General features: G+C 40.0%; 1 pseudogene; it reads left to right on the top strand.

The window, feature by feature from the left end:
* Positions 1-5,352: 5,352 nt before the first annotated feature.
* Positions 5,353-6,500, top strand: LOC148043342 (E3 SUMO-protein ligase KIAA1586 pseudogene; annotated as a pseudogene).
* The last annotated feature ends 6,921 nt before the right edge of the window (positions 6,501-13,421 follow it).

The following is a 13,421-nucleotide window of genomic DNA, read 5'->3' on the forward strand; positions in this document are numbered from 1 at the left end:
TAGTTTCCACCCATTGCATCTTGTCCTGCCCTCAGGTGCTTTGGAGAATAGCTTGACTCACTCTTGTTTGTGGCAACCCCTGAGATATTGGAACACTACTATCATATCCTTCTTTTCATTAAACTAGACATACCCAGTTCCTGCAACCGTTCTTTATATGTTTTAGCTTCCAGTCCCCTAATCATCTTTGTTGCTGTAGTACTTTGCAATATCTTCATAAACAATTTAGATGAGAGGGGTAGAAGAACAACTCATCAAATTTTCAGACAATAACAAGCTGGCGGGAATAGCCAACACCCCAGAAAATAGGGTGAAGATCTGGAAGGATTTCAATAGATTAGAATGCTTGGTCCTATCTACCAAAAAGGACAAGTACAAAAAATGGAAAGAAGGACACATAACTAAGGCAGAATATCACCATAGCCAGAATTTGCAAAGATGAAGTCAAGAAAGAAAAGGCTCAGAATGAACAAAGACTTGCAACAAAAGTCAAAGATCATTTTTAAAAAACTTCTTCCAACATATAAATAACAAGAAAAAAATCAAGGAAAAAGTGGGTCCACTAAAGAGAGAAGACAGCAGGGAAGGCAGAGTTGCTTAACTCATTCTTTGCATCGGTCTTCATCCAAAAGGAACTATAGTCCAACCTATTAAAAACATAACTGTAAAAGACAGAGTAAAAATACAAGTTGAAATAATTTTAAAAAATGGTAAGAGAACACCTGTCTGATCTTGATGAATGCAAATCACCAGGACTTGATGGATTACATTCCAGAGTTCTAAAGGACCTGGCAGATGTCATTTCAGAACCACTGTACGACGTCTTTCAAAAATCCTGGAGCACCAGTGAACTACCCGAGGACTGGAAAAATGCTGTTGTGATTCCCATCTTCAAAAAAGGAAGAAAGAAAATAGATCCAGGGAATTACAGATGAATCAGCCTACCATCAATACCTGGGAGGATATAGGAAAAGATAATTAAAAAAAAAACCAGATCTACCAACATCTAGAAATGAGTAAAGTAATAAGTCAGCATAGGTTTCAAGAAAAGATTTAACCTAGAAATAAGAAATTTTTTGACAGTGAGAACAATCAACCAGTGGAATAGCTTGCTTCTGAAGTTGTGGGAGCAGTGGTGGGTTTCAAAAATTTTTAGAACCTCTTCTGTAGGTGTGGCCTGCTTTGTGGGAGTGGCTTGCCAGCCATGTGACCGGGTGGGCGTAGCCAACTTGTAAAATGTGGTGAAGCTCACTTAACAATGCTCTTGCTTAGCAACCAAAATGTTGGCTCAGAAATTCTGGCATTTGAAGCACGGAAGTCTTAAAGCTGTCAAGTTACAAGACCCTTGCACCCCTAACCCTTTAGAAAAAAAAAACAGGGGTGTTCAAACTTGACAGCTTTAAGACTTGTGGACTTCAGCTCCCAGAATTCCTCCTCTCGCTCTTCATCTTAATGATGTGTGGAAGGGGGGGGAGGGAGCTGGAACCGGTTCTAAACCGGCACTGTAGATTTGTGGAACCTCTATAGAAGAGGTTAGAACTGGCAGGAACCCACCCCTGTGTGGGAGCTTTATCACTGGAAGCTTTCAAGAAGAGGCTGGATTGCATCTGTCAGAAATGGTGTAGGGTCTGTTACTTGGGTGGAAGGTTGGACTAGATGACCTACAAAGTTCCTTCCAACTCTGTTAATCTGAAAGTAATCTGAAAATGAAATTCAGTGTTGAAAAGAATAAGATTTTCCACTTAGGAAAGACAAACCAAATGCACAGATACAGAATAGCTCAACAGCAGTAACTGCAAGATGGATCTAGGAATACTAGTGGATACCAGAGGTGGGTTCCTTTACTGGCCTGGCTCTCACAACATCCCTTCTTGACTTCCTGATCCTCGCTGAGTTCCTGATCCTCGCTGACTTCCCTGCCTGCCTTCCTGCCCTGCTGCATTACTGCTGCCTCCTCCTGTAGCTGCCTAAATGTAAGTAAGCTTAAGGCTGCGACTTCACGGGTCGCAGACGGTAGGGGGCGGCAAAAAGCTACCAAGAGTGCTGACCGGCTACACGAGCCCAGGGACTGGCTGAGGCCTTCCTTTCTGCCACTCCCCAGGCTTGGGTAGACAGCAAAGCCCGCCAATGCTCAGAGGGCGACTTTGCGGGACACACCGGGGACGTCGAGAAGCTACTGAGAGCACTGGTGGGATTTGCGGTCTACGCGAGCCCAGAGAGTGGCTAAGGCCTTCCTTGCCAGCACTCTCCGGGCTCGTGTAGACCGTGAAGCCCGCCAGCTTGTAAGGCGACTTCGCGGGTGCACCTGTAGGCAGCAAAAAACTACCAAGAGCACAGGTAGGCATCGTGATCTACATGATTTAGATTTTAGATTTTAGATTTTATTTAGCATTTATAGGCCGCCCTTTTCCCCGAGGGGACTCAGGGCGGCTTACAATAGTAAGGGAAGGGGAGTGAAAGACAAAATACAGAGAAAAAAAAATGTGAAATAACTAAAAAATACTAAAACACAACATTCACTCAGCATTCGGGAGGGGCAAGAGAATTTATCCCCAGGCCTGACGGGGGGAGGCAGCAAGGAAGGCCTCAGCCAGTCCCCAGGCTCACGTAGGCCAAGGCCCACCAGTGCTCAGCTGAGGCCTTTCTTGCCACTGTACCCAGCCTTCCCTGACTGGCTAAAGCACCTTGGCTCCATGCCAGGCGGGCCTGGCTGACTGGGTTGTCCCTGTGTGCCTCCAGTCTAGCTTACCTTCAGCCGGAGCATCTGGCTGGTTGCCTGGTGCCTACATCCATTCCAGCATCCGTCACATCGGAGAGCAGCTGATTCTGCTGGTAAGTGGCTGGGGTTTTTTTTCTTTATGCTTTTAATGGTTTTTTAAAAGAATATTTTATTGTTAATTTTTTTCAGGAAATTTGGTTGTTTTGAGGAAATGGTTTTTTTAATATTGTTTTTAGGATATTTTTTTTGCAGAAATTTTATTGTTTTGAGGAAAAAATTTAAAAGAAATTTATTGTTTTGAGGATGTTTTTAAATTATTGTTTTTAGGAATTTTTTTACAGAAATTTTATTGTTTTCAGGAAATGTTTTTTTTTCAATTTATTGTTTTCGGAAAATGTTTATTAAAAGAAATTTTACTGCTTTTAGGAAATGTTTTATTTGTGATGCAATATGTTGCTTTTAAGTGTGCAGGTTGGTGCATGGTTTGTGAGATCTTGTGTGTTTCTGTAGTGAGTGTGAATCACTACAGAAATAAACGCACAAAATCTTGCAAAGCTGCCTTGCACTAACTTGCACATATAAAAGCAGCCATTTTGAGGCACATGAAATTTCATGTGCCTCAAAATGGCTGCCTTTTATATGTGCAGGTTGGTGCAAGGCAGCTTTGCGAGATTTTGTGTGTTTCTGTGTGATAACTGGTTTTTGAGGTAATTTTGAGTTGGTTGCTTCTTGCAGCAATCACCTTTTATGTCCTCCATGGCTGTTTTTATATGTTGAACTGTGTGCTGCTTTGTGAGCTCCTGCAGCTTCATGGGTTTTGATGGTTTCTGATTGCCCTGCTTTTGTTTTTCTCTTTTCCTGGGTTAATCTTAGTCCCAGGTCTTTTGTCTTTCCTATCCTGGGGGTTAGTTCTGCCAGGAAACAGGAAAAGGGCAGTTTCAGGCGTGCTATTTTGAGCCTGCTGATTCCCTTTGTCTTAATGGGTGTACTTAAGAATTTAAATCTTCCTTTCACCTGATGTTTTTGCCTGGGATTTTCTTAAAGGGGGAAGAGCTGGCTTGAGTTCCTTGGCACTGTTTTCTGTGGTTTCTGGTTCTGTAAGGTTTCTGGCACTGTCCTTTATGCTAATACTTCCCACAATGCCTTAATGGTTTTTATTCCAGTGGCTTTGTCTTTCCTGTCCTTAGGGTTAGGGGAAAAACTGGTTTCATCTGCAGTCTTTTTGGGGGAAACAGTTATTCTTTTGGTGTTTTCCTGGTGCTGTCATAGTTTGGGGCGGGGTGTAATGTCCCACAGTTAATAATGATCAAATACTAATAATATTTGGTTATACATTTTAGTGAACTTTACTTACATAATTGGTGTTTTCTTTCATACTTTTAGATTTCTAACTTCTGTTTCTGTTAGTTAGTTGATAAAACAAATCCCACGTGAAAAAGTATTCGAAGCCTTCTTGATTTTAATTGTCAATTTATTCATTCCTGCACATTCTAATATTTATTCATTTTCATATCTTTGTTTTTCCACTGTTGTGCAAACACAATTCCAGCAGCTGTTAACATGTGTAAAATTAAATATGTATTGTATTCTCTTTGAAATACCCAACAAAATATTGTTGAAAATATGGGTGAAAACAGAGATCCCTTCTGTTACCTGTAGTCCTCAGCTTATAACCACAATAGAGTCCAAAGCACATTGTTTTATTTCTTTTGCAGTTAGTATTAACAGGATGAAGAAGAGACAACAGAGTATGAGCGCTTTCTTCACCAAAAAACCAAGACAGGAGCAATCAGCTGATCCACCAGCACCAGCAGGTGGACCAGCACCAGCAGCACCAGTACCAGCACCACCAGCACCAGCAAGTGGACCAGCACCACCACAAGAACCACCACTTCCACCATTTGAAGTCAGAGAAAGCAGCAAGTCCATCTCTTCTACTGAAAGTCTTCCAAAACTTCCTGACTGCTGGAATTTGCAGCAATACAGAAACTTCAAGGAGAAGTATGATGGACTGGCAGTGTCCAACAAAATGTTAGGTCGTGAGTACTGTGAGAAACACGGGTTCTCATTAGAGAAAGATGTTCATGTTTCCAGATAATGGAAAAAAATTCCAGGCTGAGGCAACAGGGACAAATAAAGAGAATCAGCAAGCATCCCTCAGAAAAAAATGAAGGAACATTTTAAATCAAAATCACACATTTGCAGAGAGAACATTAAACAATTGGAGCAGGATGCTTTAAAAATCGTAGATAAGTCAACTGGAAAACATTTATCCACTAATATTTTTTACAGTTTACAATCTGGCACAAAGATGTAAACCATTCTCAGACATCGAAGAGCAGGTAAATTTGCTAACTTCATTTGGAGTGATCTGGGAGTAGGCTTGCATTCATGGAGATCCGCAGTTAAAAATAGTTGAATTCATTGCAAATGAAATTAAAATCATCATGTTTGCCAGCATTATTGCAAAGAATCTGAAAGAGTGTTTGATCATTGATGAAGCCTCAATGCTATCAATGAAAGCAGTTGTGATAGTTTTTGTTAAAGATGAGGATTCAGAAGGCCCAACAACCATTTTCGTTGAGCTGGTGGAATTGGAGAAACAAGATGCGGAGACCATATGTTCTGCAGTGATGGGAAGCTTACATAAAGTTGGGTTTACCACCAAATATCTGTGGAAGCATTTAATAGCATTCTACTTTGATGGTGCCAGTGTTATGCTTGGGAGAAAATCTGAAGTCAGCACCAAAATAGCTAAAGAGTTCCCAAACATTGTAATCTGGCACTGCTTGAACCATCATTTCCAACTTGTGCTGGATGACTCCATAAAAGACAACAAACAACTTAACCACTTCAAAATATTCCTTGACAAGATGCATACCATTTTCCATATATCCTGCAAGAGCCAGACAAAACTTTTTCAAATCTCTGAACAACTGGGTATTGAAATCGTGAAGATTGGCAGAGTTTTGGGACCAAGATAGGCTGCCTGTAGTTTAAGGTCAACCATAGTGTGTGGCATGCTTATCCAGCGCTGCATCAGTTTTTTCTGGGCAATGAAAAATTCCCAGGCATGGCTGTCCATTTTGAAAATCTATTTTTCGACTCATGATTGATATAATAAATGAGAATTCTCTTCTGTCAAATGCCCTACAGGGGAGAAACACAGACATCATCAAGTCCGAAAAATTGGTATTGTGATTAATTAAAGCATTTGAAATACTTAGACGGGGAAAGGGTCCATATGAAAAAACTGTTGACAGAATGATAGCTTCAGAAGCCTTCCAAAATATAAAATTAGTTCAAAATCAATGATTTGTTGCACTTCCTCATGAAAATCTTTTGGAAAGTATCATCACCAATTTGAAGAAAAGGCTGATGGATTGTGAACATCTAAAAACAGGTAGCAATTGCCAGATACAAACAAATTACAATTTCTCACATATTTGGAGCTGGATTACGGAACATTGAAGATGTAGTCATTCCATGGGCAGAAGCAGAGGAAGGATTGATTGAATTTGGTGAAATGTTTAATTATGAAATTAATTTGAATGACTACAGAGATTTTTTGGAAAATGTACTCAAAGATCCAAAGAACTACACAATTCCTAACAGTATCAAAAAAGCTAGAGATATTGTCAGGACAACTGCTGTTAGTTCAACAGAGGCAGAAAGGGGGTTCTCAAAAATGAACCTCATATGTTCAGAACAAAGAACCCACCTAACTGTTCCAAACATTAGTAATTTGATGACGACAAGTGTTTGTCAGGGTTCCAAATAACATGCAGAATTAAATCAGAGTCCAAGGCAGAGCTATCCTTAAAGTTCCAATTTAATAAGACAGACATGTTAGCACATCTGTGGAAATCCCAATTCTGAAAACTTCCTGGGATTCCACCCTGTTCAATCTTCTTCGGCCATGCTGGCATCTCCACCCAGCTGGTTCCGGTCAGGTGCAGAGGTGCGGAGACAAAAGATGACCTTGGGCTTCTAGAAAGAAATGACAACAACACATTCCATGATTCTACTCCTTTCTATTCCCCCTCCTAATTACTATACTAATGAAACAGCATAGGAAAATAATAGAGAGTGTGGCAGGCCAAAAATCCCAAAATGAATATAACTGCAGGCCTGACAGTGTTATTGGCATGCCTGTAAAAAGATGGGACCCAATTACTTCAGTCAAAAAGTGGCTCAGAGCACACCATCACATGGCTGATGATCCACGAGTGAAGCGCAAGGGAAGTGCAACTGAGAAGGCCCGAAACGAAAGAACAATGTGGAAACATCTTCCACTACAAAACCAATAACACAAATAAGTACTTGAGTGTATCTCTTTCATTGTGTTATTCTTATGTAAAGTGTAAGTGCATGCAATTAAAGTCTTCCTTTCTATGCCTCTTCTTTGTTCAGGTCATTGGAGCAAGGTGGTCAGTTGGTGGTGTTGAAGTCCAACAGGACAATCATCTTTTCTCTGTAAGTAGCTGTTTTATTGTTTTGTATGCTGGTTTCATCCTAATGTAATGCATGCAATTGAAGAGTTCCTTTTTGTGTCTCTTCTTTGTGCAGGCCATTCATTGGAGCAAGGGGGTCAGTTGGTGGTGTTGAAGACTGGCAAGACAATCATATTTCCTCTGTAAGTAGCTGTTTGTGTATTTATTTTATTCTTATTTAAGTAGTAAGTGCACAAAATAATTTACTTTTTTATATCTTCTTTTGTAGGTCATTCATTGGGGCATTGAATTCGGTGACATTGACAGCCACTCCTACCCAGTCACATGACCGCCAAGCAACTCCCATCCAGTCACATGACTGCCTTGAACCATCCAGTGCAATCCCACAGAGTTGGCCTCCTCAGGATGCCGTCGGCCAGATAGTGTTGGCTAGCGACCCCCAGGGGGAGAGCCTTCTCTGTGGGAGCACCTTCTCTCTGGAATGAGCTGTCCCTGGAGCTTTGCATAATCCCCAACCTCCGGTCCTACCAATGCGCCCTAAAAAGTTGGCTTTTCCAGCAAGCCGGCCTGGCCTGACTAGAATAAAATATAGGATTAATTTGGTTGTTAATTTTAATTTAATTTTTAAATTTTTATTGTAAATATCAATTGGGGTTTTTTGGATACTTTATTTAATGTCCCTTTTAATTTTTGTAATATGTGTTTTCTTTTATGTTGTACGCTGCCCTGAGTCCTTGGGAGAAGGGCGGCATATAAATCCAATAAACCTAAACCTAATCTAAACCTAAGATGTTTGTGCGGGTAAGATTATCACTCCTGCTGTCAAGCAAAACCAAGCATTTAATAGTGAGTGCCATACCACATGCAAGTAGCAAGAAAATAGGGGCAGTCAGGCATAACACAGGTTATGTAGACAGTAAATACAGGGTCATTCAAAATGGACCCAAATGTCTATACACCAATGCACAGAGTATGAGGAATAAACAGGGTGAATTAGAAATTCAAGTAAATGAGGGCAGATATGATATTGTTGCCATTACAGAAACTTGGTGGGATGAAACCCACAAATGGAACATACAGCTAGAAGGATAGAAGGAATAGACCAAATAAAAGAGGAGGTGGAGTTGTACTATATATAAGAAATAACTACATCTCTACAGAAATAGAGCACAACAATGATGAGAACTATCTTGAATGCATTTGGGTCAATATTAAAGGTTGGGGGGGGAAACAACATTGCCATAGGTCTATACTATAGGCCACCCAACCAAGCAGAGGAAGTAGATGAACTTTTTGCTAGTCAGCTAACTAAGGTATGTAGGAAGCACACCATAATAGTAATGGGGGATTTTAAATACCCTGACATCAACTGGGAAACAAACTCTGCACCAAGTGGAAGATCCAACAGGTTCCTAACGAACCTAGCAGACAACTTTGTTTCCCAAAAAGTAGAGAAGGGAACAAGGGGATCAGCCATATTAGACTTAATTCTCACTAACAAAGAGGAAATGATAGAGGGTGTTGAAGCCATAGGAACCCTGGGGGCAAGTGACCATGCAATATTGGAATTCAACATTATGCAAACACAAGTAGTAGAACAAAGTCAAACTAGAGTCTAGGATTTTAAGAGGGCTAATTTCAATAAACTTAGAGAGAGCTTGGGAAGAATTCCATGGATGAGAATCCTCAAGGGGAAAACAAGAAGCTTGGAAAATTTTGAAAAATGAGATTACAAAAGCCCAGTCTAGCACAAGACTAATGAAGAAAAAAAATAACAGCTCCCCAAAGAAATCAGCATGGCTGCCTAAAGAACTCTCTGACAAATTGAAAGACAAAAAAGATAAGTATAAAAAGTGGAAAGAGGGGAACATAACTAAGGCAGAATATCAGCAAATAGCCCGAGCATGTAAAGATGAAGTGAGGAAAGCTAAGGCTCACAATGAAGAAAGGCTGGCCACAAAAGTAAAAAATCACAAAAAAGCTTCTTCCAACATGTTAAAAACAAGAAAAAAGTTAAGGAAACAATTGGTCCATTGCTGGGAGAAAGTGGCAAGAAGGTGACAAGCAACAGGGAGAAAGCAGAACTATTTAACTCATTTTTTGCATCTGTCTTTACTCAAAGGGACAAAACAGTCAAATCTATCAAAAACAACACCACAAAAATCAGATTAGGGAAGAAAATGGTAAGTGAGCACCTGTCTTCCCTAGACAAGTTCAAATCACCAGGACTGGATGGATTACACCCCAGGGTTCTGAAGGAAGTGGCAGCTGAGATCTCAGAACCACTGGACTGGAGGAGGAGCCAACGTCACAACGATACATCGTGCGGGCTCGATTGTCCGAGTCCGCCGATGACACTTTTGCCCCTGGACGGTCCAGCAGGACCTAAACCATCCTGGAGAGATGGTGACCAGGAAGTCAAAGCCTTGCTGGTCTCAGGGACACTGCAAAGTTCCTGATTGACCCAAGGGAAGCACTTCGAACCGACGGCAAACAGGCATCCCCCAGGCTGCTGAAGTTGGAAATGGCTCAGAAAGGAAAGAAGTGATGTATAAAACCTGTTTGGTCGGTATGTATCAGTTGTTGAATAACCACCATTAACCTATTTGCTAGTATTTTAGTAAAAATTTTATAATCTACATTAAGTAATGAAATAGGTCTATAATTTTTTGGTTGGGTAGTATCTTGATCTTCTTTGGGTATCAAAGATATAAACGCTGTCTTCCAAGATGGGGGCACTTTACCTTCCGTTTGAATTTTATTAAATAGTTCTCTAAGAGGTTCTACCATTTCTAACTGTAAATTTTTATAGTAAACCACTGTCAAGCCATCTGTGCCTGGCGCTTTCCCTAACTTTAGTTGCTTAATTACCTGCAATATTTCCCCCGAGGTTATTGGTTGGTTCAACTTTTGCCTGTACTCTTCTCTAACTAGGGGTATTTTCTCTTTATCTAAGTATTTGTCTATATCTAAACCCTTAATTTTATCTCCTTTATACAATTCTGTAAAAAATTCCTGAAATGCCTTTTGAATCTCCTCCTGTTGAAACACCTCCTTCCCTCTATAAATCAATTTGGTTACATTTCGAATTTTCCTTTTTTTCCTAATCTGATAAGCTAACCATCTGCCCTGTTTATTTGCGTTACAAAAAGTGTTGTGTTTTGCATATAATAAACTAGTGGCTACCTGGTCAGAGATCAACATATCAAATTGGGATTTTAATATGGTAATTGCTTCCTTAACCTTTATCGCCTGGATTCAATGTTAACTCCAACTCTTTCCCTTTAATTTCCTCTTCCAATTCTTTTCATTTTAGCCCTTGTTTATGTCTATGTATTTTGTTTATATTCATCAGTACTCCTCTCATATACGCTTTGCTTGCATCCCATACAAATTCCATAGGTGTACCCTTATTCATATTCAAAACAAAGTATTCAGATAACAATTTTTTACAATCATTAATGTACTTTTCATATCTGAATAAGTTTTCATTCAGCCTCCAAGACCTTCTTGCCTGCACTGTCCTTCCCAATTCCATCCAAACTGGGTTATGATCCGAAAGGACCCTCGCCGCAATCTTTGTCTTCTTCACCCTAGAAAGTAAATCATTAGTGATTAATATAAAGTCAATCTTCGAAAAGGATTGATATCTATCGGAAAAGAAGGTGAAATCATATTCCTCTGCGTTTCTTTCTCGCCAAATATCTCTCAATTCAAAGTCGTCCATCATGTCAAAAAAAGGTTTGGGTAACTTAGCTCGCATTTTAGTATTTGGGCGAGAGGTCTTCTTATCTCTTTTAGTGTCAATCACGCCGTTACAGTCACCCAATAGTATACAAGACTTATAGTCCCACTGTAGTAATTTAGCATGAAGATTTCTATAGAATCCGTCTTGCTGTTGATTAGGAGCATACATTCCCAAAAGTAATGTCTTTTTCCCTTCTAAGATTAGATCTAGCGCGATATATCTTCCAAAGGGATCTGCTTCAATTAGTTCAGCCTTAATGTCTTTTCTTAAGTATACAACTATACCATTTTTCTTTTCCGTAGCAGAGGTCATAAAATGTTGACCAAGTTTGAGGTTAAACAAATATTTTTGATCAGTTGATTTGATATGAGTTTCTTGCAGACAAATTATATCATTCTTGAACTGTTTAAGATAGTGGAATATTTTCTTTCTCTTCTGTGGAGAATTCAGTCCATTGACATTCCATGTCAAAATCTTAGTTGTCATCTCTGGTTGCCTGAAGCTTTTTTAGAGCCTCCTGCATGGCTTGTTTAACCTTTGGCCTAGCTCCTCCCATGGCTTCTGAGCTTGTTGCTGTGACTCCTTGATCAATGGCCGGTGATTGTTGAGGTTGTTGCATTGTGGCTTGTTTTTCCATTCGTCTGGTAATCATACGGCTAGGTCTTTGTTCCATGACACCTTGCCCTTCCAGGAAGGGAAGGTGGTGCATCTTGTCTGGTAGTTGTGTAGTTTGCTGTCTATCTTGTCCTTCATGTGGTCTTTCTCCGGATCCAGATGGTGCAGGGTGTCCCGCCTTCAGAATATTGTGATAGAAATCTTGAGCTTTCCATACAGAGTTGAGACGATATCTTTGCTTGTCAAATGTAATTATAATACCAAATGGCACATCCCATCTATACTGTATCTGACGGTTTCTGAGTTCTTCCACTAGAAAAGCATAATCTCTCCTGGCTCTTAGCATTTGAGGTGGTATTTCTTTCAAGACAATCAAATCCTGTCCGCCAATTTGAAGCCTGGTGTTATAGGACTCTTGTAGTATTATGTTTCTGAACTCTCTTGTGGCGAAGTATATAACTACATCTCGGGGGAGTTGCTTCTGTTTTGCCGCCCAAGAATTAACGTGATAAATTTTTTCGATCTGCCAGTCAAAGTTGGAGCCCAGTCTTCCCACCAGACGGTCAAAAGCCTCTGAAAAAATCTGTTTCAAGTTCTCCTGTTTGTCTTCGCGCAGCCCCCTGACTCTTAATGCAAGCTCCATCTGTCTGTACTGTATCATAATAATTTGTTTTTCAGCGTTTTCAACTTTTTGTTGCACCACTTCAGTTTTGGATGTCAAATTGGTGTTAGCTTCATTAAGAACCTCTAGATTATCTTCCATTCCAGAAACATGTTCTGTCAATACAGTTACAAGTCCCAGCATATCATCATTTATTTTGGCAATCCTAGTATCAAGCTTATGATATAAGTCCGCCTTAAACTCTTTTATCTCGTTCTTTATCTCCTCTCTGAATTCTCTGAAAGTTTCTAAATTCTGCTCTCTAAATTCTCTAAAAGTTTCCAAAAAAAGTTCTTTCGTTAGCAAATCTCCAGTGGGGGGCATAGAGGGTGGAAGCTGCAACTTTGTGCCAGGTATGGGGGATATGCTTCTAGGAGGAAGTTTCGGCCCAGGATTTAATTTTGATGCCATTATGTCTTATCTTCAAGCAATTAATCAAACTCTACTGGCCCGCTGTGCAGCTTACGAGAAAAAAAGTATTAAGTCACCCCTTTGTTTGTTCTTGAGGATCTTCCAAAATGTTTCAGAAAAGGGCATTGTAACAAAGCAGCTCGGCATATTCAGTGCCATTTTGGACTTCTCTATATCAGAAATATATATTAGCAAAGTTGATAAGAGGAAAGTCTTGTAAACTCTTCAGAGAAGTGAAACTAATTAATAAAATACTGCTAGCCGACTGTTCCTCCCTTTTTGCAGAAAGTTTGCAGAAAGTTTCAAAAAGTTAGCATTGTAACGAAACAGTTCAGCATATTCACCTCTGTTTGGAATGTCTCTATATTAGCAAAGAGTCTTTTAAAACTTTGAAAGTGAAACTAATTAGTAAAGATCTGTTGGCCGACTGTGAAGCGAAATTCCCTCCCTTTCTTTGAAGTTTTGAGACTCGTTTAATTAGATAAACAATATTAGTCAGCAATTCAACTGGCTCGTCGCCATTTTAGACACTTCTTTAAGTAGGTAAAGTAACGGAAGAGGATTTTGTAGCAAAGAAGCTAGATTTAAATAGAAAATTAATGATCTCGCATACGAATTCTGCTCATTTTGGAATCAGATAAATCAATCTTTGAACTGAGTGGGAGGGAATCTTACTTGGGGCTGCCAGGCAGCCGGAGATTTCCAGGGCGGAGCAGTTCTGCCTTCAGCTGGCCCCCCCTTCTCTTCACAGACACAAAAGCTGCAAAGATCAGAAAGGCATTTGCTTGACAAAACTTCTCTCCTTTCCCTTCT

Source organism: Thamnophis sirtalis, unplaced genomic scaffold (genome assembly GCF_051295495.1).
Source record: "Thamnophis sirtalis isolate CommonGarterSnake01/CBP01778 unplaced genomic scaffold, rThaSir2_p1.2 scaffold_12, whole genome shotgun sequence".
Taxonomy (NCBI): Eukaryota; Metazoa; Chordata; class Lepidosauria; order Squamata; family Natricidae; genus Thamnophis; species Thamnophis sirtalis.